This window comes from Hemitrygon akajei, chromosome 20 (assembly GCF_048418815.1).
Source record: "Hemitrygon akajei chromosome 20, sHemAka1.3, whole genome shotgun sequence".
In the NCBI taxonomy this organism is placed as follows: Eukaryota; Metazoa; Chordata; class Chondrichthyes; order Myliobatiformes; family Dasyatidae; genus Hemitrygon; species Hemitrygon akajei.
Genome location: NC_133143.1, coordinates 36830141 through 36853623, shown reverse-complemented (window position 1 = coordinate 36853623; position 23483 = coordinate 36830141).

Here is a 23483-nt window from a genome sequence, read left to right as displayed (position 1 = left end):
CAACCATAAAGGGAAAGGTCCTTTACAAGATGTGCCAAACTGCATCAGCTTCCAAGACTTAGACACTTGAACTCTCCACAGTACAGATAGCTGGCGTAGCCCTTTAAGGGTTCAGGACTATCCTGCTAATTGGCAATCATGTTTTGGGCGCCAAGAATTGAATATTTAAAGAGCACATAAACTGAGACTTGGCGCTCAATTGTAAGCCTATTAGTGATGCTGGCTAGTGTTTGTTTTGTGCTCATACCCCGGCATTTGGGTCCAAAACATTCTCATCAAAGACACCTGTCACACCTTTCTATAGAAACTGATTGGTTGTAATAAACTGGATTAGGCTTATATTTATAGTAAGGTATGATTTCTTTTATGGGTTTGTACTTTAATACAAGATTTTAGCGAATGGTGTTTGGTGAATGACTTGATTGTGCCTGTGTAAGTAATCAGGTTGTGTTAAACTGCTACAGGATCCTATAATGTGTTGGATTGTTTCTGGTTTTCCTCACAATTTTCTATATTTATCATCCTGAAATTGTTGGTCTTTTATCATGTATTTTTGATATATTTTTGTGGTAATTACCTGGTCCTGTACTGCCGCAAGGAAACCTCCTGATTCTGGGAGAAGGTCTCCAAATCTGAGCCAGGCATTTAACACTTCCTTGTTGACATCTAGTCTGCTCAGATTGTGGGGAGGTATTCCATGGAGTATCATGCTTTTACATTGGTTAACTTTTGTTTCAATACTGATAATGTTTTAACTTTTCTGGGTTGTGCTCTCATTTAAGTTTAGTGGTATATACTTCTTATCGGAATTACATATGTTTGCACGGAGTGCAGATTCCCATTTTCATTGATATACGTACAGGATATCCTTAGAAGTTTTATCTGACTGTTGTGTAGATTTTTAAAGTCTGTTATTCCTCTTCCCCCTTCTGACCTAGGTAGTGTTAATCTAAGTGCATTCAGAAATACATAATGTTTTCTGAAATTTGTCATTTCAGTTCTTATTTTACTTTGTAAATTTTCCAGATCGGTTTCAGACCAAGACATTATGCCAAAAGAATACGTTAATATAGGTATAGCAAAACTGTTTATTGCCTTTGTTATATTTTTACTGTTGAGCAGTGTTGGAAATTTTCTTAATTCTTGAAGTAAATTCTGTCAAAAACTTTTCCTGTATCACACTACGATCTATTTTCTTTCCTTGTTGATATCCCAGATACTTATATGTTTCATATTCATCCATCAGTTGTACTGTATCCTGCTGTTCTGTTTTGTATTCCATTAGCTCTATTGACCTTTCTTTATGTTTAATGTTCTGCACTTATCCAGTCCAAAGGTCCAAAGTTCATGTTTATATCTTTCAAATATAGTTCTACTATTTGAATTAATTACTTTAGCTTAGCTGATGAAGGAGCATATAATTTCAAATCATCCACATGTACAAAGTATATTAAGGTATAGCTCATTTCATTGTTTCTGATTTGATACCCAATTTTTGTCTATTTCAGTAAATTAGAGAGCAGGTTTAAAGCTAAATAGAACCACAGTGGAATAAGAGAGTCACCTTTGGAAATGTATCAGTTTATTTCGATAACGGCGGTTGTTCTTTTTTTTGGTTGTTAATAGATAGGGTGATTATTGTACACCAATGCTTCATCAGATATTGCAGGAACTTCACAAGTATTGGGTGTAGTTTATATATATATTAACAACTTGTATTAATTAAGAGTGTGGGACAGAGCCAAATGTCTTTTGATAGTTAACATAGCAACTTGAAAAAGTTTGCTTTTCCACCGGGCTTGATTTAGAATTACAGAATTTATTATCAGTTGTTCTTTGCATCCTTTCTGCTCTTCTGCAAGTATTTTGTGGTTATCTCAGTGAGTGGTGATTAGTTGCGAGATACATGATGTTACTATTATATACATAGTTTGTAAACAAGTAATAGGATGATATTTCAATGGATCCTTTCTGATTTCCCCTTTAGGTAAAAGAGATATTTTGCTTTCTGTCAAAAATTCCGGCACTTTTTATGGATTTTTAAGAAAATTGTTGATAATGCATTAATAGGTTTGGATGAAGGCAAGAAAAAATGTTATACAAATAATTATATTATTACTTCCAGTACTTTTCCAGTTGTGGGTATTTTTATAACCTCTTTCATTATAACTTCAGATATTCAATCACGTGTATGCACTGTTCCCCCCCCCCCACCCCCATCTCAGCTTGCTTCTTGATTGCATGTCACCCTGTTTTACTAGATATGAGACCAAAAATTCATTATCTCTGTGTTTGTTGGTATTTCTGTGCTGAGGTTGGTGACACTTTGGTGAGTCAAATTTAGTGTCAATGTTCTGTATAACCCCTTTCCATTGTTTCTGAACAGATAATTCTGTTTTCTTCGTCTGGTGCATTTCATGGATCTATTTAGTTTGGCTTTGTATCCACCAAGTTTTTGTTTTCATGTATCTATAAACATTATAGTTCATTTGTTAGGTTGATAATATCTTATATGGACCTTATTATCCTTTTTATACTTCATTATGTGGACTATTCTTGATCTTAAGGTTTCAATTTTGTTTTTTTAGTCATGTCTCTTCTGCCATTTTGGTATTTCTGTTTCATTACTCAGTTTTGAGTTTTTATTAATGAGTGCCTCTATTTTGGAGCCATTGCACTACACTGCTGTTGATGCTGCACAGGATGCTATTGTGTGTAGTTCTTAAAATGTTTCAAGTTTTCCTAAATGTAGTAAAATATTGTTGGGACTATTAACAACTTTTGCAAATTTTGATGATGTATTTTGTTTTGGTATGTAGGGTCCTTTTATTGGATCCATGCCCATATACTCTGTTAGTGTGATGTGAAAGATTAGAATAATTTTGTCTGTAAGCTATTCTTCATCATTAGCAATCTGCAAAGGCTCGAGATCTGTGTTGTTGCTGTTAATGTCTGACTGTGAAATAGTTGAAATAATTGTATTTTCATCAGTGCTTCAGTGGGTTGCATCTTCATTATTTTCTTGCGTAGTATCGTCGTGGTCTATAGGTTGGTTTCTCTTTAGCTGTTGTGCAACTTCATATTTTATTGGGTTGAACATGCCTTTAGGGATTAACTTAATTTTTACTATCACTCTGCTATTCTTTTACTTGCACGGAGGGATATTGTGCTACTAACTGTTCATGACGTTTGTTCCTCTATACTGTCGTGTCAGTCTCAAGTTCTGTTACTCAGTACTATACATGCATTATGAATGTGTTTACTTTTAATGACCATTCCATGCGTCTTTTCTTTTCATAACTGCTTGAGTGGTCTCAGTTGTAAGGGGACCGCTCCCCCGAGAAACACTTGCAGCAGCCGCAGCCTGTGGTGTTGGTGGGCTACTTTGAATGCTGGCAGTATCTGTTTCAGGTTTCCTGGTACCTATTCAGTAGCACACCACTGCCGGTTCACGTACTGTCATGACCAGCACTATCGACCGCCGGGCAGCGGCTGTGTCATTCTATTCCATAGGCATCTCTCCATTTCTAAAGCAAAAGGGTATTGTCTTCTTCAAAACCTACAGACAGGTTTTAGTTTCAGGCACCTTTAACATGAAGGCTGACCGCACAACTTCGCAGAGTCCTCCAATGAAGGGAGGTGCAGTTCCCATACCAGGCAGTGATGCAGCCAGTCAGGATGCTCTCAATTGTGCCCCTGTAGAAAGTTCTTAGGATTTGGGGGCCCATACCAAACTTCCTCAACTGTCTGAGGTGAAAGAGGCGCTGTTGTGCCTTTTTCACCAGACAGCTGGTGTGTACAGATCATGTGAGGTCCTCAGTGATGTGGATGCCGAGGAACTTTAAACTGTTTACCCTCTCAACCCCAGATCCATTGATGTCAACAGGGATTAGTCCGTCGCCATCCCTCCTGTAATCCATAATCCACAACTGATCAGTCATAATATAATTTCTGGTATTCTGATTCTAAAACTGGATCAGGCTCGTATCTGCAGTAAGGTGTGATTTCATTTAAAAGTTTGCATTTTAAAGCAAGACTTTGATGAATGATGTTTGGCACTTGATTTTGCCTGTGTAAGTAATCAGAATGTGTTAAACTGCTACGGGATCCTGTAATGTGTTCGATTCTTTCTGTTTTTTTTTCTCAACATATTCTGCATTTGTCATCTTGAGTTTGTTGGTCTTTTATTATGTATTCTTCATATTTCTTTTGTGTTTATCATATGGTCCTGTAGTCCCTCAAGGAACCTATTTTTTTTCTGGGAAGAGGTCTCCAACTCTGAGCCAGGCATTCGACATTTCCTTTTGTCAACATCTCATCTTCTCGGATCATGGGGATGTCTTCTATGGAGGGTCTTGGTCTTCTAATGGTTAACTTTTTCCTCAATAGTGATAATGTCTTCATATTTCTGGGTTGTGATCTCATTTAAGTTTAGTATTTATACATCTTATTGCAATAATAGTAATTATTATTTTCTCTTTGTATTTGCTCAGTTTGTTATCTTTTGCACACTAATTACCCACCCTTTTGGTGTGGTCTTTCATTGATTCTTCTAGGGTTATAGGGTTCAATTAGTATGTATGCAAGAAAATGAATTCTAAGATTGTATATGGTTACATATATTGTATGTACTTTGTTAATAAATTTACTTTGACTTTGACTTTGACATATGTTTTTCCAGATAAATTTAACCAATAAAATGAACAGTTAAAGTTTTAAATTATAGGATATGTCCAATTCTCTGAAGCTCATTATACAAAATTATGTAGAATATATGTACCGCACAAAAATAGGCCAGTCAGCTTAATTTGTCATTGTTGGTTTCCATGCTTCATCACAGGAGTGTACTCCCATTTCACTGACTTCATTTCAGCCTTTCAGGCTGAAATTTTAATTAGGTTTTCTCTCAAATGCTCATACAGATTCCTGTTGATAACATGTGTGCCTCATCATCTCCTCTGCAGCACCTGATGATCTATACACTTCTTGATGTGGACATGCTGTGTCTGCTCATTTTCTTGTGCATCATGTGTTTGTTAAATGCAGAACGTTTAGATTTGAAGTATGTTGGGGTTAGGGACGAATACTTTCCGGTATCTGTCCTAACTATAATCCATTCATTTCAGGGGATATAAGACATCCATTTGTTTTGTACACTATGTATTCCTTGTTAAGTCTCTTTGCAGTAAGATTATTTTTTAAATCAGGTGAAAAATATCTGTCTATTTGCATTCTTCATTCATATGTAAATCTTCCTTATGTTTGACTTTCCCATTTTATATCCAAGTCTTTCTCTTCAAAAGGTCTTCAACATCTGAACTGTGAATTTTTGTGGTCTTCTTCTCACTGCCACTTCCAACATTGTCTTCTATGGGACTCAGGGATTAAATACGTACGTATCTGACGTGATTCACTCACTCAACTCCCAGAAACATAGTCAGCAACCAAACAACCTACAATTAACTTGTAATACTGATTATACCAAATACCTCTGCCTGAGGATTTACTGGACAAAAACCAAAATTAAATTGCAAATGTGCTCATTAGTATAATAGGAGGCAAATTCTAACTGCTCAGAAAATGAGCCTTCTTAAAAATGCTTTGTTCTTGTCTCAGCACTGCAAAATTCAGCTTTTCACTATCAAGATAATAAAACAGCTGCAGCCATGTGAAACCTATGCGATCAATGTTTTAAAGGAAAAGAAATCTAAAATAACAGAAATTAAAAAGAATTATACGGTATGTTCAAATTCAGGCAATCTGTATCTCTATGCCTATATCGTCAACTTTGGCTTGATTACAATTTATTAAATTTGTGAAATTTCAGCAAGCAACCCAACTGGCTTTTAATCCTCAGCCATTTCCTAGTAACTTCAGGATTTAACAACAAGGAGAAGATCCTGCCTTCCTACTAGATGCACACAATGGTGATTTGAAACTTGCGTAGATACTAAAAGATTCACACTTGTTACCACAACACTATTATAGTTTGGGGTGTTAGAGTTCAGAGTTTAACACCGATGCCACCTGTAAGGAGTCTGTATATCTTCCCCATGAATTGCATGGGTTTTTTCCGAATGCTCCGGTTTCCTCCCACGGTCCAAAGACGTAATAATTAATTAGACACAGTAAATTGTCCCGTGATTAATCAATGGTTATTAGTCAGCCTCCATAGTACACAAGGCATCATCAAGGTGTGGTGCCTCAGAAAAGTGGCTTCTATCAGCTTCCGCTTTAAATATACCCAATGACTTGGCCTCCAAAGCCATCCGTGCAATGGAATTTCACAGATTCAGCAGCCTTAAACTGAAGAAATACGTCCTCGTCTTTGTTCTAAATAGACATCCTTCTATTCTGGGACTCTGCCTCCTGGTCCTAGGTCCTGTTACAGGAACCATCTTCTACAAATCTACTAGATCTAGGCCTTTCAGTATTGAATAGGTTTCAATAGGATCCCCTCCCCCATTCTTCTAAACTCCATTGAGTACAGGCCCAGAGCCACCAAACACGCTTCATACATTAACAGATCTTGTGAACCTCTGCTGGACTCTCCCCAATGTCAGCACATCTTTTCTTTGATAAAACTGCTCACAATACACTAAGTGCAATGTAACCAATGCCTCAGGATTACATCCTTGTGTTTATTTTCCAGTCCTTTCGAAATGAATTCTAACATTTAATTTGCCTTCCTTACCACCACCTCAACCTGCAAGTTAACCATTGGAGAGTCCTGTACAAGAACTCCCAAATCTCTTTACACCTCTCAATTTTGAATTTTCTCTCCATTTAGAAAAAGGCCTAAACCTTTATTCCTTCTACCAAAGTGCATGACCATATGTTACTCTACACTATATTCCATCTGTCATTTCTTTGCCCGCTCTCTTAATCTGTCTAAATTCTTCACAAGACACCCTGCTTCCTCAACACTAACTGACCCTCCACCTACGTATCTTTATATTGTCTGCAAACATGGCCACAAAGCCAACAATTTTATCATCCAAATCATTGACATAGAATGTGAAAAGCAGTGGTCCCAATCTGACCCCTGCGGAACACTGCTAGTCACTGGCAGCCAACCTGAAAAGCTCCCCTTTTATCACACTTCTTGCCACATGTCAGTCAGCCAATCTTCTATCCATGCTACTGTCCTTTCTGTTATACCTTAGGATCTTATGTTGTTAAACAACCTTATGTGTGGCACCTTGCCAAAAACCTTCTGACAATCCAAGTAAACAACTTCCATGCCTCTTCTTTGTCTATCCTATCTGTTATTTTCAAAGAGAATTCCAACAGATTTGTCAGGTAGCATTTCCCCTTAAGGAAACCATGCTGACTTCAGCCTATTTTGTCATGTGTCTCCAAGTACTCCAAAACCACATCCTTAACAATCGACTCCAACATCTTCCCAACTACTGAGGTCAGATTATCTGCCCTATAATTTCCTTTCTCCTGACTCTCTCCCTTCTTGAAGAGAGGAGTGACATTTTCAATTTTCCAGTCCTCCGGAACCATTCCACAATCTAGCGATCCAGCAATATATGAAAGATCATTGCTAATGCCTCCACAATCACTTCTGCTACCTCTTTCAGAACTGTGTGTGTGGGGGGGGCGGGGGGTGGTAGCCCATCAGATCCAGGTGACTTATCCATCGTCAGCCTTTTCTGCTTTCCAATCACCTTCTCCTTTGTAGTAGCAACTACATTCACTTCTGCCCTGTCACTCTTTAATTTCCAGTTACTGCTAGTGTCCTGCACAGCGAAGACTCTCACAAGATACTTATTAAAGTTTCAAAGATTCAGATTACAGTCATTATCAAATTATGTGTGTTGTATACAACTCTGAGATTTGCCTTCCCCACACACAGCCACATAACAATGAAAACCATGGAACTAGTTCAAAGAAAAACATCAAAGTCACCCCCATGCACATAAGAAAAGAAATCATGCAAATCGCAGCAAAAAATATCGAGTGAAAACACAGAATATAAAACACAATATTGAAAGGTTCCCGGCATATTCAGTTCAGCTCAGTGTTCATTATCTGTAGGTCATCCTGATTCAATATTGCCCAAAACAGCAACAACAAAAAAGGAACAATCAGAAACCTGAAATTCATCATAACATGAAGTACAGAGTCCAATCCACAAACAACATTGACTAAACCTTGCCCAAGACCCAAATCCTCTGACAGCATCGAAGGAGAGGGAGACCAGCAAAATGCAGGTGCCTTCCTCCAGGAGCAGTGAGCGAGAGCGAGAGAGAGAATATCACACGCAAACACCTTCCTCCAGCAGCAATGAGTGAGAGGCTGGTAGATAGCATTGAGCACCTGCTCACCCTCCACACCCACCTCGATGTCTTCAATCTTTTCACTGCATTAATTGGCGAGATCAGCGAGTTAACATTGAGCTTGCGCCCCACCTCCAGGCCTCTTGGCCTCGAAATCACAAGCCTAGTGGAACGCCCTCAAAAACAGCAAAATGCCAGGTTGCTCAATCGGCCTGAAAATACACCACCAAAATGTAGACTGCAAGTTCCAACTGTAGCAGAACCACATTTGAAAGATGAAGAAAATGTAATAGAAGGGAAAGAAGCAGTTTCTAGAACCGTCTGGAGAATGGCACCCTTAGTCGCATTGTTAAGTGGTGTCATTTTCTTCTGCTATTTCTTTGACCCCATTACTACTACTTATTCAGTGTAATTTTCCAGTAGTCTGATAATTGCTATCAACTCTCTTTAACTCTTTATATATGTACCTGATAAAACTTCTGGTATTGTCTTTTATATTATTGACTAGCTTAACTTCATATTTCATTTTTCTCTCTTTGGGTTTTTTTTAGTTGCCTTCTGTTAAGTTTGAAAATGTCCCTGTCCCTGTCCTCGAGCTACCCACTAATTTTTGTTATATGCCCCCTCTTTCCTTTTATGCTGTCTTTGACTTTCCTTGTCAGCCGCAGTTCTCTCATTCTCCCTTTAGAATACCTCATCTTTGGGATCTATCTATCCTGCAACATCTGAATTGCCCCAGAAACTCCAACCATTGCTATTCTGCTGTCAACCCTGCTACTGTACCCTTCCAAAAAAACTTTGGCCAGCTTACCTCTCTCACGCCTCTATAATTACTTATACCCCACTGTAATGCTGCTACTTCTGACTTCATCTTCTCCCTTTCAAACTGCAGGGTTAATTCTAGCATATCATGAACAGTGTCTTCTAATGGTTCTTTTACCTTAAGCTCCCTAATCAAATCTGGTTTATTATTATGGAACACACAATCCAAATTGCCTTTCCCCTAGTGGCTTAAATACAAGCTGCACTAAAAAGCCACTTTATAGGCATTTTACGAATTCCCTCTCTAGGATCCAGCACCAAACTGAGTTTTCACATCTACTTGTGTATTGAAATCCCCCCATGACGACTGTAACATTGCAGATTTTACATGCTTTTTTATTTCTAATTGAAGTTTATAACCCACATCCTGGCTGTCGTTTATAATTCCCATCAAGATCTTTTTACCTTACCAGTTTCTTAACTCTACCCACAAAAAATTCTACAACTTCTGATCCTGTATCACCTCTTTTTAAGGATTAAATTTCATTTTTTACCAACCCCACCCCTTCTGCCAATCTGTTTGTCCTTTCTATACGATGTGTATCCTTGGATAGTAAGCTCTCAACTTTGATCTTCTTTCAGCCATGACTCAGTCATGCCCACAATGTCATATCTGTCAATCCTTAACTGCGCTACAAGATCACCTACCTTATTCTGTATAATGCATGCATTCAAATAACACCTTTAGTCCTGCGTTCATCATGCTTTTCTATTTTGCCCCCATGTTACATTTCAACTCATCTCACTGACTGCAATTTTGCCCTATCATCTGCCTATCCTTTCTCACAGTCTCACTACACACTGCATCTCCTAGTACACCAATTGCCCCATCTTCAGCCCCATCAGTCCATTTCCCATTTCAGGGTTCTCAGATTATTAACTGTAATGTTAACTGTTAACTACATATATAAAATGGCTTCTCTGTCGCGTTATAATGAAATGGCTTCTTTGTAGATAACTGATGAGGTAATGCTCTGTTTAGTTGAAATGTCTGGGTTATAATTATTGCTAACGGAGAAACTAACCAATGGAAGCGATGTTGTTCTATTTATATGTGCGGCAACCTGGAGTGAGTGCGCAGGATTTTCGGGAGGAGAACTGAAGAGGAAGGACCTGTTCTGGTCGACCACTGAGGTTAGTCCCAGGTGGCGCTCGAGAAAGTCGGAGAAGATCGAATGGGGGACCGAAGGCTTCGATAATTGAGCTCCAATGGTTGTGCACGAATTGATTGAACTCTGGTAAGCTTTGGCACCTTTTTCTTTTATTTTTATATTGTATCACTATTAATTACCTAGTTCCAGTAAGATTTATAAAGTGTACTCTGTAAAACGCATATCATGTGCTGTTTGATATTCTGTGTGCGAGTTTGTACCAGTGTGCTTTACACAGCATCTACACAAATGGGAGACATAGTCTGGGTGGTGGACGGATTTTCCCAAGACAAACACAAGCCGATAGTCCTGGGCGTTACAACCTCCCCCTGCCAAATTAGTTTAAATCCTCCCCAGCAGCTCTAGCAAATCTGCCCACAAGGATATTTGTCCCTCTCGGGTTCAGGTGTACAGGTCATACCTTCCGCTCATCTCCTGATACATTCCTCCAAATTCCAGTTAGCCCTTTGACATTGGAGCCAAAGTCTGATGCAAACACTTACCCTCAATAGCCAGCATTCTTCTTTGACAAATCTCAGTTCACAAATTACCCAAGGTTTTCCTTTTCAAGCTCTACAAAGGTGCAATGGACAGCGGTAAATACATAAGGACCCATTGAGACCAAGGCCAGTATGAAAGGACACATATTCCCAGGTTTAGAAGGGATTGTGCTTGCCTTTATCTATCTTGTGAACTCAATTTTTCAGAAGGACATTCTGTATTCATTATTGAATTTATTAGGAACTCCCTTTCTATTTGCTCATCTCTGTTTTAGATTCCTCTACAAATGAGAATGCTTCCTTTATATTTACCACTTTCTGGGGAAGTGCCTATGGGTGATACTTTTGATGTTTTACTCTCAGTGAAAGACCGTACTGACATGGTGAATATTGGAAACACAGCTAACCACCCAAGTTCATTTCCTTGCTGGGGTGCAGCTAAGTACAGCGCACAGGTCACCCCCCAGGTTACAGCAGGATTCTATTCCTATGAACAGTTTATAACCTGAACAGGTCACAAGTCAGAAATAAGATGACGAACCAAGATCCCCCAATAGCAAAAGATACCTGCTGTTCTTCTGCAACTGTAAAATTCACGCTCCTTTTTTCCCAAATGCCTACCTATATATATGGGCTGTCTTTAATTTGGATGCTCTGTGAGAATCATAACCTTGTTCTGGTGGAAGCCTTGTGAGTTCCTGAGATCCTGACAGTGATACCATCCGGAGTTTAATTCCTGGTCGAATCGTCCAGAGTGGTGACGTCAAGGGGGAGGATCCAGCCAAAAAGTGTTCCATCCGGTCCTGTTCACCCTGTACACATCAGACTTCCAATATAACTCGGAGTCCTGCCATGTGCAGAAGTTCGCTGATGACACGGCCATAGTGGGGTGTGTCAGGAATGGACAGGAGGAGGAGTATAGGAAACTGATACAGGACTTTGTGATATGGTGCAACTCAAACTACCTGCGTCTCAATATCACCAAGACCAAGGAGATGGTGGTGGACTTTAGGAGATCTAGGCCTCATATGGAGCCAGTGATCATTAATGGAGAATGTGTGGAGCAGGTTAAGACCTACAAGTATCTGGGAGTACAGTTAGACGAGAAGCTAGACTGGACTGCCAACACAGATGCCTTGTGCAGAAAGGCACAGAGTCGAATGTACTTCCTAAGAAGGTTGGCGTCATTCAATGTCTGTAGTGAGATGCTGAAGATGTTCTATAGGTCAGTTGTGGAGAGCGCCGTCTTCTTTGTGGTGGCGTGTTGGGGAGGAAGCATTAAGAAGAGGGACGCCTCACGTCTTAATAAGCTGGTAAGGAAGGCGGGCTCTGTCATGGGCAAAGTACTGGAGAGTTTAACATCGGTAGCTGAGCGAAGGGCGCTGAGTAGGCTACGGTCAATTATGGATAACTCTGAACATCCTCTACATAGCACCATCCAGAGACAGAGAAGCAATTTCAGCGACAGGTTACTATCGATGCAATGCTCCTCAGACAGGATGAAGAGGTCAATACTCCCCAATGCCATTAGGCTTTACAATTCTACCGCCAGGACTTAAGAACTTTTTAAAAGCTATTATTAATGCTTTTTGAGATAGTGATTTAGATGCATATCATATTTTTTACTGAGTTAAGTATTGTATGTAATTAGTTTTGCTACAACAAGTGTATGGGACATTGGAAAAAAGTTGAATTTCCCCATGGGGATGAATAAAGTATCTATCTATCTATCTATCTATCTATCCATCCAAGACCTCAACAGCAGAGCTGGTGGAAGATGATGACATATCACAATAGTAGTGAAGACTGCAGCAATGAGGAGTCCACAGTTGCCCTGGAGGTCATGCCCCTGGATCCTGACCCTAATCCATCAAGGACTGTGTGGTGGCTGCCCATGCATCAGTCTCCCCATGTTAAGCAAAGTCATGCACAGCCATTCTGCATCGAGGGAATAATCCCCTGGGGGGACATCTTACTCGATTCAAGTAATCACACTGCTTAATTTGGGTTTTCATAGGCCCAGGAGGATTGTACTTCGTTTTAACTTTTCCCAAATAAAACCTAAAATTCGATCTTCAGTACGTGGACACAAAAGAAAGGAGATAGCAAAGTTAAACATGATAATATTGTTGAACCAGTTCCGAGGTCCTGAGCACTGCAGTTTCTGTTGTTGCTAGTTGAATGTTAATATGCGGCGATCTGGCAACAAGGCAGGCACAAGATTTAGTCCAAAATTTGTTTCTGCAAGTAAAGGAGTTAATGCACATTAATTTAGTTTCAGTGGTTTGTTTTTCTTGATAAATGTTTGTGAAATAGCAATTAACAGGCAATGGGCAATTTAACTCATCATCCCATTGATTTGCAGATTGCTTTAATTTTTAGTACATGAAACTAGCATTTAACACCAGAGGGAGCAGACAAACCTCAAAAGGTAACAGAGAAAGAGATTGCTTAAAGAAATTATCATGGACAAATATTTCAATGAACACAGCAACATGAGTCCAATAGCAGCTCTCATGCAGTACCTTAGGATATTTAGTTTCTGCATCACCATTAATTTACAAATGGCGTAGTCAAAAACCATTAAGTGGTGAAGTTACACAATGGACCAGTAAATTACCTAAGGGATTATTAAGTCTAAATCTGATAATCCTAAATACAGAAGAGTTAAAAGAGCAGGAAGGGAGATAGAGAATATATATTATTTAATATTTAAGTTTTGATTTCCCCCACCCCGCCCGAGATAGAGAATATAAATATACAGAGGATGGACGTGTGAAATACAAATCAAGAGAATCAGTAGACCAGCAATCCTGCTCCATCATTCAAGAAGATCATGTCTTTCTAATTGGAAACCTAATTCAACATCTCCATCTATTTTTAGTAATCTTCCACCCGATTCCTTCTCAAAAAATCTATCTGCTTCTTCCTTAAAAACTTTAAAGGTTTCATAATCGTCCATCAGCACTTGAAAATGAAATCTTTGCTTTAAGTCACTGAATCCTTTTCTCTTAAAGTGGTAATCCACAGTTCTAGAATCTTCAACAAAAGGAATCATTCCCTCCACATCCACCATCCATCCTGTCAAGACTCCTCAGGGTCTATTTTGTTTCAAACAAATCTCCTCTCACTTTTCTCCACTGAATACATGCTTCATCTTCCCAGCGGTTCCTCTTCAGATATCCTGCCCATGCCAGGTTTTCATCCAGTGAACTCTTTCTGGACTGCTTCCAATGCTTTAACATCCTTTCTTAAGCAAGAAGAGAAGTACTGTATACTGTAGTCTAGATACAGTATATAATTGAAACATAAAGTCTCTAGTGTTGTGATCAATTTCACCAGCAAAGAACGATAACTTAATGCGAGTTTTCTTGATTACAGCTGTGCCTTCTTACAAGCCATCTGCAAATCATACATCAGGGCAATTAGTAGCCTTTGCATTCTAAACCTCTTCAATTTCCCACCATATAATTTTTTAAAAACTTTTTTCTTGGCCAAAATGAACAATTTCATATTATTTTCCATTTGGTAAGTCTTTAGTTGTTCAATTAACTGAATCCCTTTGTACCCTCCTTAAATTCTCCTTGTATCTTACTCTCCCACTTACCCACTGTATGTGTCATTATTCAAAATCCATGTCTTGAGTGATTTCATCCCAGTCACTTATATAACTTAAAAGTTTGCTACTATTCCCTTATTCCTCATGATTATTTCCCATGTCTTATTCTCTAAGCTAGTGGTCGCCAACTTTTTTAAGCCCAAGATCCCCTACCTCGGCCTTAGTGAAAGGCAAGATCGACCTACTAAATCTTTTATACACATGCATGCGCACCAGGCAGAAGGGACCGGAAGTGGAGGCCCACAGCCCCGGAAGCAGTCTCCTTTTGCAGTCGGCTTCCCGTAGCGGCAGTGTTGCTATGTTACCATTATCTTAATTAGTATTACTTATTTTTATAATGCACACATTACAACACCTTTAATTCTGTTTCATTTTTTAATTTTATTTCAACACGAAAAATAAATGAATAAAAACTGACTGTTGCACTCAGTGTGATGACTGGGGCTGAATACTTTCTGTTAGTTCCCTGAAATCTGGCTCATAACTACAGACAACCAGTTTCAAACAGCCTGTGAGGTGTCTGTCAGTAAGACAGCTCCTGTACTTAGAGTTAATAATTTTCATCTATTGCAGCACAGCGCCCTCACAAACCTCCTGACAGACTGAATATTTGAATGGACAGTTTCCTTTTACTGTTACTGAGACACTAGTATAAGTTTCAGGGGTACGCAAGGTGATGACACCTCTGTTTTTTGTTTCCCAGTTATTTACACTTGGGGAACTTTGGAATTTAAAGGGGGAGAAGTGTTGTAATGTGAGCATTATGAGATAGGTTGATGCCGATTAGGACAATGGTGATGTAGCGGTGCTCCCGCTGCAGAGAGCTGTTTGTGGGGAGAGGTTGTTTCTGGGGTTGTGGGGTTTTGCTTCCGGTCTTTTCTGCCTGGTGCACATTTTTCATTTTTTTTTGGGATCTATTAGGTAAGTCTCAAAGATTGACCGGTTGGTGACCACTACTCTAAGCAGTCTATGATTACTTGGATCTTACTTTTTTCACCGTTTTGATACTTAAAGAAGCTCATTACCATTTTTGTATTTCCCAGTACCTTACCCATGATTTATTTTTTCCTTAATTTTTCTTTACTTCCTTCTGCTGCATTTTAAATTTATGCCAATATTCAGGCCTATGACAAATCTTTTTCACCTTATAAAATTCCTCCATCAGCTTGTGCTCTAATACAGTTTTCTCCTTCAGCTTATATTATGCTCTAAGGTTGGTCCATCATTTCCATCACCACCCACTCCATGCTTCTTTTCCCGGGTGCCATTAATTATCTTCTTCGTGCATGCTGCTTGTTTGATGACATGTCAGTGAATCTAATCAGTCCACTTGGGACAACTCTGTCTTCATTCCTTTGAAATTCTCCTTATTTAAGTTCAACACAGTCATTTCAGGCTCAAGATTCTCATTCTCAAGTTGTGATGCTATGATTGGACTTCCGAAGGGAACCTTTACAATGAGGTCATAATCATAGAGTTATCAATGATAACTCTACGTAACTTAGCATCAATACAGAGACAGCCCTTCTGACACACTCATCCATGCAGATGAAGGTGCTTACCTAAACTATTCCCATTTGCTTGGGTTTGCCCACAGCCCTCTAAACCATTCTAGCCCATGCACCAAACATAGCAATTGTACCCAGATCTATTACTCCTTCGGTGTGCCCCTCACATTCCCTTTAGATCTTACCCCTCTTACCATCTGGTTTTAGACTCCCCTATCTTGGGTGAAAATCTGTGACTATTCGCCTAATTCATGCACATTATGATGTTATATACCACTTTAAGCTCAGCCGTCAGCATCCTATATTCCAAGGAAACAACCCCATCCTTTTATTTGTTTTTTGAACAGGTCCTTCCAGTCCTTACAGCTGCATTGCCCGGCAATCTCCAATTTAACCCTAGCCTAATCACGAGACAATTTACAATGACCAATTAATTTACCAACTGGTACATCTTTGGACTGTAGGTGGAAACTGGAGCACCTGGAGGAAATGCACATGGCTATGGGGGGGATCATACAATCCCCTTACATAGAAAATGGAGATTTTGTATGTGCAAAATGAACCCGGGTTGCTGGCACGTCCTTATAACCCAAAAAATTCCACAGATTCACCACCATCTAGCTAAAGAAGTTCCTCCTCATCTCCATTCTAAATGGATGCCCCTCTATTCTGAGGTTGTGCTCTCTGATCCCATACTCCCCCACTATAGGAAACATCCTCTCCACATCCACTCTATCTAGGCCTTTCAATATTCAATAGGTTTCAATGAGATCCTCCCTCATTCTTCTGAATTCCAGCGAGTACAGACCCAGAGCCATCAATTGCTTCTCATACTTTAAGTATTCCATTCCAGGAACCATTTTCGTGAACCTCCTCTGAATCTTCTCCAATGTTTGCTAAGTGAATGACTAAATCTCTCTTGTTAATAATTACGGGATACAAAACAATCGGTTAACAACACACACAAAATGCTGCTGGAACACAGCAGGCCAGGCAGCATCTATAGGGAGAAGCGCTGTCGACGTTTCGGGCCGAGACACTTCGTCAGGACTAACCGAAAGGAAAGATAGTAAGAGATTTGAAAGTAGTGGGGGGAGGGGGAAATGCGAAATGATAAGAGAAGACCAGAGTGGGTGGGATGAAGCTAAGAGCTGGAAAGGTGATTGGCGAAAGTGATACAGAGCTGGAGAAGGGAAAGGATCATGGGACGGGAGGCCTCAGGAGAAAGAAAGGAGGGGGGGAGCACCAGAGGGAGATGGAGAACAGGCAAACAACTAAACATGTCAGGGATGGGGTAAGAAGGGGAGGAGGGGCATTAACGGAAGTTAGAGAAGTCAATGTTCATGCCATCAGGTTGGAGGCTACCCAGCCGGTATATAAGGTGTTCTTCCTCCAACCTGAGTTTGGATTCATTTTGATAATAAAGGGGGCCATGGATAGACATATCAGAATGGGAATGAGATGTGGAATTAAAACGTGTGGCCACTGGGAGATCCTGCTTTTTCTGGCATACTGAGCGTAGGTGTTCAGCGAAACGGTCTCCCAGTCTGTGTCAGGTCTCACCAATATATAAAAGGCCATACCAGGAGCACCGGACGCAGTATACCACACCAGCCGACTCACAGGTGAAGTGTCACCTCACCTGGAAGGACTGTCTGGGGCCCTGAATGGTGGTAAGGGAGGAAGTGTAAGGGCAGGTATAGCACTTGTTCTATTTACAAGGATAAGTGCCAGGAGGGAGATCGGTGGGAAGGGATGGGGGAGGACGAGTGGACAAGGGAGTCGTGTAGGGAGCGAGCCCTGTGAAAAGCAGAAAGGGGGGGAGGGAAAAATGTGTTTGGTAGTGGGATCCCGTTGGAGGTGGTGGAAGTTACGGAGAATTATACGTTGGACCTGGAGGCTGGTGGGGTAGTAGGTAAGGACAAAGGGAACCCTATCCCAAGTGGGGTGGCGGGTGGATGGGGTGAGGGCAGACGTGCGGGAAATGGGAGAGATGCGTTTGAGAGTAGAGTTGATGGTGGATGAAGGGAAGCCCCTTTGTTTAAAAAAGGAAGACATCTCCTTCGTCCTGGAATGAAAAGCCTTATCCTGAGGGCAGATGCGGCGGAGACAGAGGAATTGTGAGAAGGGGATAATCTTTTTGCAAGAGACAGGGTGGGAAGAGGAATAGTCCAGGTAGCTGTGAGAGTCTGTAGGCTTATACTAGATATCAGTAGATAGGCCGTCTCCTTTCACTTCCTCCCTCACCACCATTCAGGGCCCCAGACAGTCCTTACAGGTGAGGCGACACTTCACCTGTGAGTCGGCTGGTGTGGTATACTGCGTCCGGTGCTCCCAGTGTGGCCTTTTATATATTGGTGAGACCCAACGCAGACTGGGAGACTGTTTCGCTGAACACCTACGCTCGGTCCGCCAGAAAAAGCAGGATCTCCCAGTGGCCACACATTTTAATTCCACGTCCCATTCCCATTCTGATATGTCTATCCATGGCCTCTTTTATTGTCAAAATGAATCCAAACTCAGGTTGGAGGAACAACACCTTATATACCGGCTGGGTAGCCTCCAACCTGATGGCATGAACATTGACTTCCCTAACTTCCGTTAATGCCCCTCCTCCCCTTCTTACCCCATCCCTGACATATTTAGTTGTTTGCCTGTTCTCCATCTCCCTCTGGTGCTCCCCCCCCCCTTTCTTTCTCCTGAGGCCTCCCGTCCCATGATCCTTTCCCTTCTCCAGCTCTGTATCACTTTCGCCAATCACCTTTCCAGCTCTTAGCTTCACCCCACCCCCTCCGGTCTTCTCCTATCATTTTGCATTTCACCCTCTCCCCACTACTTTCAAATCTCTTACTATCTTTCCTTTTGGTTAGTCCTGACGAAGGGTCTTGGCCCAAAACGTCGACAGCACTTCTCCCTATAGATGCTGCCTGGCCTGTTGTGTTCCACCAGCATTTTGTGTGTGTTGTTGTTTGAATTTCCAGCATCTGCAGATTTCCTCATGTTTGCTCGCTAAAACAATCTGTTCTCTGGTTGGCTCTGTAACATGTTGCTCTGAGAAGCCATCACAAATGCAGCCTATGATTTTATCCTCATGGTTGCCGTTTCAGTTTGATTAACCCAAATAATATGAAGATTAAAATTACTCATGACTAATGCTTTCTCATAGTATGGGTAACATTTCTGTATTTGGAACAACACACAAAAATCTGGAGGAACTCAACACCATCTATGGAGGGAAGTGTTCTATACTTGTTATTTTGCTGGTATTGATATCTTGAAACATGGATTTTTTTGTGGTGGAGGTGATGGGGTGGAATTTGAAAATTATTTCCATATCTGGACATGCATTCTCTTTAGAGGATTGTATCGACTGAATCAACGTATCAATTTTGTGAGACTCATCAGGGAAATTTAGCTGTTTGGATGGCTATGAATTGTAGGCTTTCAAACTGCAGGTTTTAAGCTATACCAAGTGTTTGTGCTGCAACAAATCAACCAAATCAATTTTACTGCACTGACTTGCTATGATGCTTCTGCTAAATTCTTGATACACTCAGTCACTTCATTGACTTAAGAATTTTAATTACAATCTCTGCACCCATCAGTGTAAACAATTTACCTTCAGTTGTTTGTCACACTCAGTTGAGAATCATTTCTGAAATTGCAGAGCTCTGGAGTTAAATATTGAGATGGATAGAAAAAAATTTAGCTTCCAAAGAATACTTGTTTATAAATTGAAAAGGAGGCATGCTACTATTGTTGACAATCTGTGAGAATGCAGCAATCTATTCATGTTTTCTGAAGCTAGTGATTGTTTTACCACTGGGCTATATATACTGGAGCACTTATGGGCCAGTGAATCATTCAAATATGTGTGTGCAATCTCAATAATTTATGGTTAAGCAGCCCAACTGCCACACGTTGAGCTTTATAATGTTGCAGGCTTGCCACAAGGTTTTTATAACTTTTGTTAAAATGTGTGCATGAAAAGATGAGATTAAACTCAAAAAAAGGAAAGCATCAATGTGATTTTAATGCCTAAAATTGAAGAAAGGTGGTTTGGTTTACTTTGTCTGATGATATAACCTATTGCTAATGGTGTTAGATTGATAAATACCCTGAATGAATAGGTCAGACAATATCAACAGGGACTGCAAGAAAATTCAGCTGAATAGATCAGGTTAGATGATTGATAGTGTTAGTCAATTCCCAACTTCTTAAGCGGCACCTGTGAAGGCAAAGGGATAGTTGACATAAACACGAGAAATTGTGCAGATGCTGGAAATGCAAAGCAACACTCAAAAAACGCTGGAGGAACTCAGCAAGCCAGGCAGTGTCTGCGGAACTGAATAAACAGTCAACATTTCAAGCCAAGACCATTCTTCAGGTCTGGAAAAGGAGAGAGACACCAGAGATAAAAAAAGATGGGAGAGGGGAGGGGAAGGAGGCTAGCTAGAAGGGATAGGTGAAGCCAGGTGGGTAGGAAAGGTAAAGGGCTGGAGAAGAAGGAATCTGATAGGAGAAGAGAGTGGACCATAGGAGAAAAGGAAGGAGGAGGGGCATCTGAGGAGGTGATAGGCAGCTGAGAATAAGTTAAGAAGGCAGAGTGGGGGAATAGAAGAAGAGGTTAGGGGGATGGAATTTTTTTTACCAGAAGGAGAAAGTGATGTACATGCCATCAGATTGGGACCTACCCAGACAGAATATAAGGCGTTGCTCCTCCACCCTGAGGGTGACCTCATCATGGCACGAGGAGGCCATGAACCAACATGTCAGAATGGGAACAGGAACCAGTTTGGATTGTGATCCTGCATCAGGACTTATCTCTGGCCGGATAAGTATTTCCAGCATTTTCAGTAAGGTGGTCTGGGTAAGCTTACTTCATCAGTTCTGCATTAGTTGCTAAGGAAGGTGGCAGGAACTTGCCACATACAAGTGGGTTACATGCAATGTTGTGTCTTGCAACCGTGGACAGGCGAGGACAGGAGTATCTGCCACATAGTCCTGGAGAATTATTTTTCAAAAGGTGAAAACTCATTCTTAATTATATGCCTTCTTTTTTTATCCTGGAACACAACAATAACAAACTGTATTTCTTTTTCTAATAGACAATTGTCAGTCATGACCACTTCTCCCATAGTTTGCAGACAGTAGCAGTTCTCAATGATACAGCTACTGTAAATTGCTCATCAATGAGACAATCCAATTCTTTATGATCTCATTACCTTACACCATCATTACTGAAGTCATTGTATCTTGACTGTTTACTCTCTCTCTCCCTCCCTCCCTTCCCTCTCTTTCTCACTCTCTCTCCCTTACTCTCCCCCTCCTCCCTCTCTCTTCTCTCTCTCTCTCTCTCTCTCTCCTTCTCTCCCTTCCTCTCTCCTTCCCTCTCTCCCACCCTCCCTCCCTTTGCTCCTGCCCTTTTCTGTTAGGGTGAAAACCAGAAGTGTTGAAGTGTAAACATTTGTTTCCCTCTCTACAGATACTGCTCAGCCTATGAAGAACTCCTCACATTTTCTGTGAATTCCAGCATCTTCGATATTTGCTTCTGTCTATTCTGCTCCTTCTGTTGCATTGGTACTTTATAATTGCTCTGGTATCAAGAACAATGCACGTAGAATTCATGTGTGTCATTCCTGTTTATATTTTATTTTGAAATGATTGAATGCTAATAAATGCAGTAGGTTCATTGTGAATCAATTTATTCTGCATTGTAGGTTGAAAAGAAATAAAATATACTGTACATTAAACTATCAATTGTATTGAATACTTGTCTAACTATTTCCTAATGATGTTCAAACAACACAAATATAGTTATTCTTAGGCAAAATATCAAATTATAATGCAATTTTCACAGTCTGTTCCTTAAACACACAAGAAAATGACTTGTTTTGTATAAATGAATCGTATTTCGAGAAAATGTCCCTGTTAAAATGGCTCCATCCATCTTATTGAAACAATAAATCAGCTCTGAAATTCATCTATAAGCAGATTTATCATGAGAAGATTGAATAAAATGTGCACAAACAATGAAAGACTTTAAAGATCTTTTGGATCGTTGTTAAGCAAACAATCTAGTGTCAATATCGGTGAAGAGCAAACACAAAAATAAAGGTTTCTGATTGCAGCCAAACACTTCTTTCTCAATCAGCTTTTCAAAGCCTTGGTTGAAAACAACCATGAGAAGCCAGTCCTCCTTTCAGTGTGTGCCGTGGTCTGAGGGGTTTGGAGCCACTTCTCATGTAATCAGATTGATGCCGTTATTTCTCTTCCAAAAGGTAATGAAGAACTAGAATCTTTACTTCAGTTTCAAGCCTCATGACAGTATGAATGGTATGTGGAATGGATGAAACAAAAGCACCAATGCTTGTTCAATGCTGAGGCCACTACAGGTAAAGTCTGGATTCCCTGCATCCTGTATGATGTCAACTCAGAGTGTAGAGCTTCACCTCCATTCTCCTCTCACTGTTAGTGAGTGGAGCAGAGTTCAAACTCTGCCCACTGATGTGGAGGGGCGAGAACACAGCCACAGACCTAAAGGGATGTTCAGTTTGATCATGTTGTACAGTACAACAGACCATCAAACAAGTAGGTGATATACGTTACTGAAGACATCCAGATCAGATGTCTTCCCCTTCCTAACATCAGGGAACCGGTGACAGTTTCTTCCCCTCTGCCATTATGAAAGCTACCTCATTATTCCTTTTTGCACTATTTATTTTACATATGTTTAGTAATTTATAGCAGCCTGATTCACATCATATAAGTCAGTGATAATAAATATGATTCTCACCAGTTTTTACTGAGAGACCGGGTAAACTGATTAGTAATCAAGAACTGTAGATGTTATGCCACATTGTCCTCAACTTCAACAGATTTGTGCTTAGATTGGTTTATTTCCTTCCTGACCATCACTTCAAATATTATTATACAAAGGATGGCCAACATTAAAATGCAGATACATATTAATCATCAATTAGTGTACTGTAAACTTCCAATGTTTCAAAGTAAATTTATTATCTAAGTACATATGTGTCACCATATGCAACTCTGAGATTCATTGTCTTGCAGGCATACTCCATAAGTCTATAGAATAATAACCATAACAGAATCAGTGAAAGACCACACCGACTTGGACATTGCACCAGTGTGCAAAGGACAACAATCTGTGCAAATACAAAAAGAAAGAAATAATAATTGATAAATCAGTAATAAATATGGAAAACATGACGTGCAGGGTCCCTGAAAGTGAATCCATAGCTTGTGGGCTCATTTCAATGATGGAGCTAGTGAAGTTGAGTGAGGTTATCCCCTTTGGTTCAAGAACCTGGTGGCTGACGGGTAATAACTGTTCTTAAACCTGGTGGTGTGAGTCCTGAAGCATCTGCTCCTTCATCCTGATGGCAGCAGCAAAGAGAGAGCATGTCCTGGGTGGTGGTGGTCCCTGATGATGGACCCTGCTTTCCTGCATCAGTGTTTCATGTAGATGTGCTCAGTGGTGGAGAGGCCTTTACCATGATGGACCGGGCTGTATCCATTACTTTTTGTAGGATTTTCCGTTCAAGGGCATTGGTGTTTCCATACTAGGCTGT